Genomic DNA, 9,548 nt, shown 5'->3' with positions numbered 1-9,548 from the left:
TTGTATTTGGTCTTGAATAAAGGAAAAAACTTTTTTTTTAACCTAGCAAAATTCCAAGTGTGGAGTAGCATAACATTACATAAATATTACTTCATGCTGCACCAACAAAAACATTACTAGCATTAACTATTGTGCGTAGGTCTCCACGATGAAGTTCAAGTTTCGGCCTTGTTCTCAATAGTGGCGGAGCCAGAAAAAATTCTTCGTGGGAACAAAAATAACATTAAAATTTTTTACTTATTTTTTTCTAGTTTTTTAAGCAAAAAAAAAAATCAAGTACAAATGATGCATATATTCCATGAAAAACATAAAAAGACAAATTCAAAATTATTATGTAATAATAATTTTATTTCAAAAACAAACTAAACTTTTTACGATTGCTCACTACAAGTTTTTATATTTTGATAACTAACTTGGTTGTGGAAGTAAGAATGGCTCTCGGTTGTGGAGGGAAAATGGGGGACCAGTGGAGGGAAGGGAAATTGGGAAGTGGGGACAAAGGAAGTGAATGATATGAGTGGATTAATTAATCAAGAGAAAAAGTAGCTAGCTGCTTGGTTGTGGAAGGTAGTGGCTCTCGGTTGTGAGGGAAGAATGGGGGATCAGAGGAGGGAAGGGAAATTGGGGAGTAGGGTCCAAAGAAAGTGAATGATATGATTGGTACTTGCTAGTTGAAATGAAAAGTCTTTTTTTTTTTTAATCTTATTTCAAATAGAATTTGTGCCCCACTTTTCTGTTTAGAATTTTAGTTTATGAACTAACTTAAAAAATTACATAATTCTTTCACATCCCTTCTAAGAAAACTCTTGGACACACTTAAAATTATATTAAAATTGTATAAGTATTATAGGAATTTAAGGGGGACAGTGGGGGCCCGTGTCCCCAGTGCCCCCACCTTAAATCCGCCCCTGGTCCTCAATAGCTCCTTGTGGAGTCTTGGCAAACCATGGTATAGGCACTACCCCAACAGAAAATGTGAATTTATGACCACATCTGAAGAAAATTGTATGGTTATCCAGAAGTACTTATATATGTCTTCAATGATATTAAGTTTCAAAATTAGAATGAACTCAGAGCTGGTTAAGGGTTCAATGCGCAACTTCTCATAATAAATTTGAAATCTTGCACACAAATTATACATTTTCTTTTAGAAAATATAATTGAGAATAACACTTTGGTGGAAAGGAAACAGTCTAATTAACATAGAGTATTACTTAAGATTTGATTAAGAATGTAAATTCTTTTTCAACAGGTTACCTCTTTGAAATTGGACAAACTCCACGGATGAAGCTTATTAATATTATGTATCCTTAGGGAGCTGGAAAGGTGATCAAGATGAAGCTGGTATTTGGGCCTCTTTTAAAACTTTCATAGGGTGCAAAAATTTAATTCCTTGCAATTATTGTTGGCACAAAAAAAAGCACACAGCGGAAATAATTTTAACACATATAAAAAACATGTGGGAAGAGAAAAAGAATAAACACATAAACAAATACTTAATAATTTTATTAAACCAAAAGTCAATGATAACAATATTAAGTCGTAGTTTTTCGATTACGACGACTCATACATCTCAACTATGAGCCTTCCCTCAAACTCACTTTCAAAACTTAACTCGTCTCAACTTTCTCTTTAAGACTCGATTTCACTCAACTCAACTCTCCAAATAACAACTTACTAGACTAGTAGTATTTATAGACGGCAAAATTTTCTAAAACAAATATAATTGTAAACCGAAACCTATTTAGATTCAGACTTACCATTGCCTAAACGACTTAAGCATAAGAAAAAGAAACTTCGCGGAATACTTTGAACTAAAAGTAAACATTGAACTTGCCAAACCGACGCATAACTAAATAAACTAATAAACTAAACATATTAAGCTTGGTTTAATTTCTTCATTGCCTCCTTTATACCAAACTCTTGATTTTGTCATCTCTAATGCCATCACAATATTGAATTTCTATGAATAGTTAGGTCAAAGTATAAATGACGTAAAATTTCAACTTGCAATGGATCTCTAATTTCATCTTCATGCGCAGTAGTGGATTAAACTTGAACTTCTCGAATAATTTTTTTACTTAATCACTCTTGTTAAAAAATTCAAACATATTTATCCATTCTTCTTCGCATACTCCATAATTTAATTTATCCATATCTCCAAAATAATCTTCCAACACTAGAAAATCATAATTTCCAACACCGAGATTTTCAATTGACAGGTGCCGAACCTGTACAATAATAAATACCTACTCAAGAAAAATACAGATTTTGTATATAGCGGTGAGTAGGGTCGAATCCACAGGGACTGGGGATAATTCGTTTCTTCTAGAGTTCAAGATATGGGGGGTTTTGGATTAAATGCTAACTAAATAAATTAACTGCAGAAAATAAGTAAAAGAAATAATTAAGATAGCTCTAGCCAAGGGTATACTTCAGAAATGGTTCGGGCACTGATCATTGATTCACAGATAATTCCAACATTTAGTAATAGATTAGTTATAGTTGTCATGCACGCGATAAACAACCAACCCTTCCTTAATTTCTCGATAGCTAAGGTACGACCGTTAGCTATTTCTCTAACCCAAAAATAACCCCAGGTACGACCGTGGAATTTAATTTCTAGATTGCATTAATAATTAGAAAGGCCCAATCCTAACCAAAAAAGACGCTACGAGGGTTTGTTTAAGCTAGATCATATGCTCCCCTGACATAAACCCGATTACGCCAGTTGCTACTGAGGTAGAGATAACGAACAATTACGGATTCAATTACCCCTATTTAGCAAAATAGTCCATATGAATAATTAATTATTGCGCACTAATCAATCATACACAAGAGCTATAACAGTTAAAAGCAGGAAACATATGAATACCAATAAATGGAGGAAACAATTAAAATAAATTCGATCTCACAGTAATTGTTGAACCAAATCTTCAGTTGTCCCCTTGACTAGAATTAAGAGGTTAGTTCTCCATTAATGGAGAACAACCATGCGAAAGAGCCCAGAAAAGAAAACTAAAACTAAACTAAGAACTATTGATTCCCCATCTCTCGTACGTTTCTCCCTTTTTAAAGCCAAAAGGAAGTCTAATGCTATCTCTAGTGGTCCCCACACCAAATTCAAAGTCTTGTACGTTTCTTTTCCTAGAGTCCAAATGACTCATGCTTCTTATCCGTGGTCCCCGCACATGTGGACAAAACCTCCAAAATACTTCTTGCTCCAAGTCTCTTACGTAGCTTTCTTTGAAAAGCCCACATGACTAAATGCCTTGCACTAGCTTGTGGTCCCCACCAATTCAAGAGTCCAAGGTCCTTAGAAGTCTCCATTTTCCCATAAAAGTCCCTCCTTTTTGGTAATTTTCTGCTTTGTTCCTGAAATTAAACCCCAATACCAAATATAAGTAAATATTAATAATTAAAACAATATTTGGCAAGAATAAAAGGGGAAATTAACAATAAAATTACTAACAATTAACACCCTATCAATTCCCCCCGCACCTAAATCATGCTTGCCCTCAAGCATGGGAACAACAATTGAATACCAAAATTTGACCATGGCTGTTACTCCAACTACCATATTGCCAGGACACCAAGAAAATCATATATCAAGCGACACAGGTCAAGATCCAAGAAAAATCACCCCGGTTAGCATCTGAACTACCAACTCCTCCAATTTAAAGCAAACTAATCTAAGAAAAAGGAATGGTTGCTCACATTTATCAGCAAATGGTCCAACTATTAACCAAAATCTCGACATTAAGATCACAAACCGGCAAGCTGACTTATTCACATACTAATACAATCTTTATTTTTTCTTTTTTTCTTTTTGTTTTGTTTTTTTTTTTTTTTTTTTTTTTTTTTTTTTTGAGGAACAAAAGACTTAGTCTATAGCCCTTAGAGCCTTTTGACGCGAACTCCAACATTGGCCATATGAAGGAGCCCGGTTACTCAGCTTCTATCGCCACGTGACCACGTACTCATAGGAATTACTACCTTTTGACGCGAGAATCAACACTTTTAGGTGCAGATCCCCGGTTACTCAGTAGTAACTAATAGCGGAGTACAGTCAAGTTTATTCATAGCTAAAAATCACAAAAACTCAATATAACACAAGAACCAAAAGAAAACTTGCATCAGCTAGCCTCATTTTCAAACATGGAGAACTAAAGTTAATAACCGGACCAATTCACATGAAAATGCCAATAATCATTCCCTATGCCTAGGAAAGTTAACCAAAAATTATAAGAGTAAAACAATCATCGATATTCACCAAAGAGATGTTTTTGGATTCAACCACATTAACTTGATACCCTTTTATTATTAAAATTGGCAATAGTAGAAATAGAGGTAATAATCCAACATCAAACCTTGGCATGCACTTACGAGCCAATCACTAAAAAGAAAAAAAAAATGAATGAAAGACACTAGCACCATAACTGCTCCCCCCACACCTAAATCCTACATTGTCCTCAATGGAGGTAATAAAGTAATGAAAACGAAGAGAACAATGAAACTTCCCTGTTGAACAGCTAAGGGATAGGAGGGGACAGTGGAGGGAAGCCGAGTTCTGAGACATCCTTGCCACTTGGCGGGTGATATTCGTCATTCGCTCATCTCCGTTGTGAACCTGTACTTGTAAGTGGCGCCACTCACCATTGACGCCAATTATCACCCCAAATAACAAAAGACAGAATATCCAACAAAGATAGCAACCAACAAATGCAAATCCATAGTCACTGGTGTTCCCCAACTCAATAGTCAAATGCAAAAGCAAACACGGGCCACTCAAGCCCAAATATGGTCAATAAAGCAATAGTTGCACTCCAAAATCAACAACCAGAAACTATTATCAATAACTGGGAACTAGCAAAGTCACGTCAATAAGCACAGGGACTACCTAATTCAGTCAGTCAACAAGCAAACTTGGCCATTCATAATCTCAACAAATGCACTCTAAAATTTTAACGAATACCCCAGTAATATGCTAAATCTAGCAATAGCAACCCTAAAGTTTATCAAGAGCAACACAGCCACAAGATCCTGGCAGTTTGATCGAATATCTAACCAGCTAGAGGAAACACATTCGGGGGAAAACACTCCAACTAGTACAACTGGCGGAAAATGAAATGCACAACTCAATCAACTGAAATTGTAGCAACAGCCCCAAGAAATAACAATGCAATCAATAATAACTCATAAATTCGACAGTAGCAGAGTAACTCCAAGTGCCCAGCCTCCAACAGTCAGCCAAAAGAGTAGAAGTGACCCAGCGAAGCCAAAATACCCAAACAATGGATGAAACAAGTTCAACGGCTACTAACCCACTCTAGTGAGATCCCCCAAATAATGTAGCTCAATTCACACAACAAGCAATGTATCCACAGGATTCTCAGTCAAATCTAATAATGAACCCCAGCATTTCAACTAGATGCACTGAACTGGAATAAGCAATGTAAATGGTACAGAGGCCTCCCAATTTAACAAACAACTGCAATATTTCAGCTCACCCAAAGTCCCAACAAATGGCTCCAGTTGGCCAATTAATTGCACAATTTCACCCAACCCAAAAGAAATAGCAATTCCAAGCGAAAATAGTCCGACCAGTACCACTGGTGGAATTCACCAATTGAGAAAATAAACTTCAATCGTCAACAACATTAACTATTGAGCAACCCAGGCAGCACCAATTAGTTATTAAGAGAATGGGGGACAAGTTCCAATTACCTCCACCTTGGATGACAACCAAATGAAAGGGGACAGCAGCGGGTGGCGTGCGGCGAAGAGAGAGGAGGTGCAGCGTTTGGTGTCGTGAACAGCAGCGGTCGGAGGTGGAGCTGCGGGCGGCGGAACTCAGATGAGCTGGGCCTTCGCGAAGTGGCGTGCGGGCCCTGTCCGTGGCCTGCGTCGCGTGGCTGAACTTGGCGCGCGGACAGCGAAGGGGGCGGCTGGCAAGCTTCAGCAGCGGCGGCGCTCGATGGGTCCAATCGAGCGAGAGGAAGAAGCAGCGGACAGAAAGAGGAAGCTGCTGCGAGGGACGGCTTGTGGTGGTGGTCGACGCCGGGTGAGCAACAGAGCTCAGAGGAGCTGGAGGGAGATGGAGGAGAGCCGTGTAGTTGGAGCCGGCAGCGTGCGGCCGCGTCACTCTCGCGTCGGCAGTGACGAGCGGTGGGGGCAGATTTGGTGGTGGAGAGAGGGCTGAGGGCGGCACTGAGCTGGAGGTGCGCGTGTAGCAGGAGCGACGGACCAGCAGGAGAACAGAGTAGAAGAAAGAAAGAAAGAAAAAGAAAGAAGAAGAAAGAAAGAAAGAAAAGAAAGAAAGAAGAAAGAAAAAGAAAGGATTTTTTTTTATTTTTTATTTTTTTTTGTTTTTACGTTGACAAGTCAAGAACTAGCTACGGTTAAGGAGAAAGAAAAATTTTTTCCTTTTGATTCCGTATTACTTCCTCTTTTTTTTCCTTTTTTCTTTTTTTTTTTTTTTTATTTTTCAAAAATTTTTTTTATTTTTTTATTATTTTTTATTTTTTCTCTTTGTAACAAAAAAGAAAAGAGGTAGCTACGGTAAAAGATTTTTTTTTTTTTTTTTTTGAATCCTTACCTTTCCCGCGAACGTGACGCGGGCGCGTCATGAGGGTAAGAGAGCTCCCAGAAGTTTCAGAATTTTCTGATCGTGAGCGTCCTGCACATCACCACACGGGCGCGTCATGATTGAAGATCACCTACAAATCAGCAAAAAACGAAAATTAACACCCAAAATCAATCAAATTCAAGGAAGACAGATTTAAACTAACAAATAAAATCAAACAAACAACTAAAAGAAATTGGGTTGCCTCCCAATGAGCGCCTTTCTTTAATGTCTTTGGCTAGACATTATCATGTTTTGTTCATGGAGGATAAAATCTTGTAGCTCGTCTTAATGCTTCATCCTCTATATAGTCCTGATAACCCTCATAGATGGAGTAATCTTTGAGCACACGAGCTACGGTCTTCCATGGATTAGTTGATGGTGCCAAATAATCAAGCAGTGATCTCAATTTTTCCTCCACCCCTCCATCAAGAGCACTCAACGGTTCAGGATATTTGACCATAGCTACTCTTAACTTATTTCTGCCATGAGACTCAAAAACTTCCGGTATAACAAAATCAATCTCCTTAACAGAAATCATGGAATAAGAGTTAAGAAAATGCGGGTTAGGGAGTGGAGGTGGTGTCACCACATTTGATGATTCTTCACTGGATTCTTTCACTTCAATGGGTTGCGGTTGGGGTTCCATTTCTTCATTTTCGGCTTCTTTTTCAACTGCAACTGTAGATTTCTCATTTTGACATTCTTGCATCTCCTCATCCTTGTCCTTAGGGATCACAGGCTCAGGCCCTTGAATCTCTTTCCCACTCCTTAGGGTCATTGCGCTCACGTTCTTCGGATTCAACTCCGGTAGAGATGGCAGCTTCCCTTGGTTCTGGGACTCCAAACGGTTCATTCTGGTGGCCAATTGACCTATCTGATTCCTTATGTCCTGCATTTCGGAGTCCGTCTTTTGCTGATTTTGCATAATAGCTGCCTCCGTCCTTTGCTGATTTTGCGCCATGGTTGTCATCATTTGGTTCAGCATCTCCTCCGTAGATGAACCAGATTGAGGGGGCGGAGGTGGTCGGGGTTGGTATTGCTGCTGGTACCCGGGCAAGGACGATGGTTGTTGAGACTCTTGCTGTTGAAAATCCATTGGCCCGGTCGCATAATCAAAACTGGAATTATCCCACCATCCTTGATCATACCCGTTTGAATAAGGGTCATACTGCATTTGATATTGGGGTGGAAAATCTCCGAAAGTATCAATTGGAGCACTTAGATTGTCTTGAAATGCGGGGCATGTGTCAGTTGAATAACCTGAGTCAAAATAAGTTCCACAATTTGCAACAGCCCATTGATCATTAGGAAAAACATGAGTCTCATAACCCCATTCAGGAACAAAGTCCAGTCTATCATCAAAATATGGAATGTTAGCAGCCATAAAAAAAATAAGAGAAAAATAAATTGAAAATAAAAACAAGGTGAACTCAAAAAGAAACAAATAATCTGGCACCAGTCCCCGGCAACGGCGCCAAAAATTGACAGGTGCCGAACCTGTGCAATAATAAATACCTACTCGAGAAAAATACAGATTTTGTATATAGCGGTGAGTAGGGTCGAATCCACAGGGACTGGGGATAATTCGTTTCTTCTAGAGTCCAAAGTATGGGGGGTTTTTGGATCAAATACTAACTAAATAATTTAACTGCAGAAAATAATTAAGTAAAAGAAATAATTAAGACAGCTCTAGCCAAGGGTATACTTCAGAAATGGTTCAGGCACTGATCATTGATTCACAGATAATTCCAACATTTAGTAATAGATTAGTTATAGTTGTCATGCACGCGATAAACAACCAACCCTTCCTTAATTTCTCGATAGCTAAGGTACGACCGTTAGCTATTTCTCTAACCCAAAAATAACCCCAGGTACGACCGTGGAATTTAATTTCTAGATTGCATTAATAATTAGAAAGGCCCAATCCTAACCAACAAACACGCTACGAGGGTTTGTTTAAGCTAGATCATATGCTCCCCTGACATAAACCCGATTACGCCAGTTGCTACTGAGGTAGAGATAACGAACAATTACGGATTCAATTACCCCTATTTAGCAAAATAGTCCATATGAATAATTAATTATTGCGCACTAATCAATCATACACAAGAGCTATAACAGTTAAAAGCAGGAAACATATGAATACCAATAAATGGAGGAAACAATTAAAATAAATTCGATCTCACAGTAATTGTTGAACCAAATCTTCAGTTGTCCCCTTGACTAGAATTAAGAGGTTAGTTCTCCATTAATGGAGAACAACCATGCGAAAGAGCCCAGAAAAGAAAACTAAAACTAAACTAAGAACTATTGATTCCCCATCTCTCGTACGTTTCTCCCTTTTTAAAGCCAAAAGGAAGTCTAATGCTATCTCTAGTGGTCCCCACACCAAATTCAAAGTCTTGTACGTTTCTTTTCCTAGAGTCCAAATGACTCATGCTTCTTATCCGTGGTCCCCGCACATGTGGACAAAACCTCCAAAGTACTTCTTGCTCCAAGTCTCTTACGTAACTTTCTTTGAAAAGCCCACATGACTAAATGCCTTGCACTAGCTTGTGGTCCCCACCAATTCAAGAGTCCAAGGTCCTTAGAAGTCTCCATTTTCCCATAAAAGTCCCTCCTTTTTGGTAATTTTCTGCTTTGTTCCTGAAATTAAACCCCAATACCAAATATAAGTAAATATTAATAATTAAAACAATATTTGGCAAGAATAAAAGGGGAAATTAACAATAAAATTACTAACAATTAACACCCTATCATCAATATTACCATTTTTTTACTTTAATTTTTCCACACTAACAACTGCATCAATTTTAGCAGTACCACACTTTTTAATTAATTTGTCCGCTCCACAATTGATTTCAACCAACTTCATCACTTGATTTTTCTCTTTAAAAAATTTATCAACTCTAACAAAGTC

This window comes from Coffea eugenioides, chromosome 7 (genome assembly GCF_003713205.1).
Source record: "Coffea eugenioides isolate CCC68of chromosome 7, Ceug_1.0, whole genome shotgun sequence".
Lineage (NCBI taxonomy): Eukaryota > Viridiplantae > Streptophyta > Magnoliopsida > Gentianales > Rubiaceae > Coffea > Coffea eugenioides.
This window is presented reverse-complemented; position numbering follows the sequence as displayed.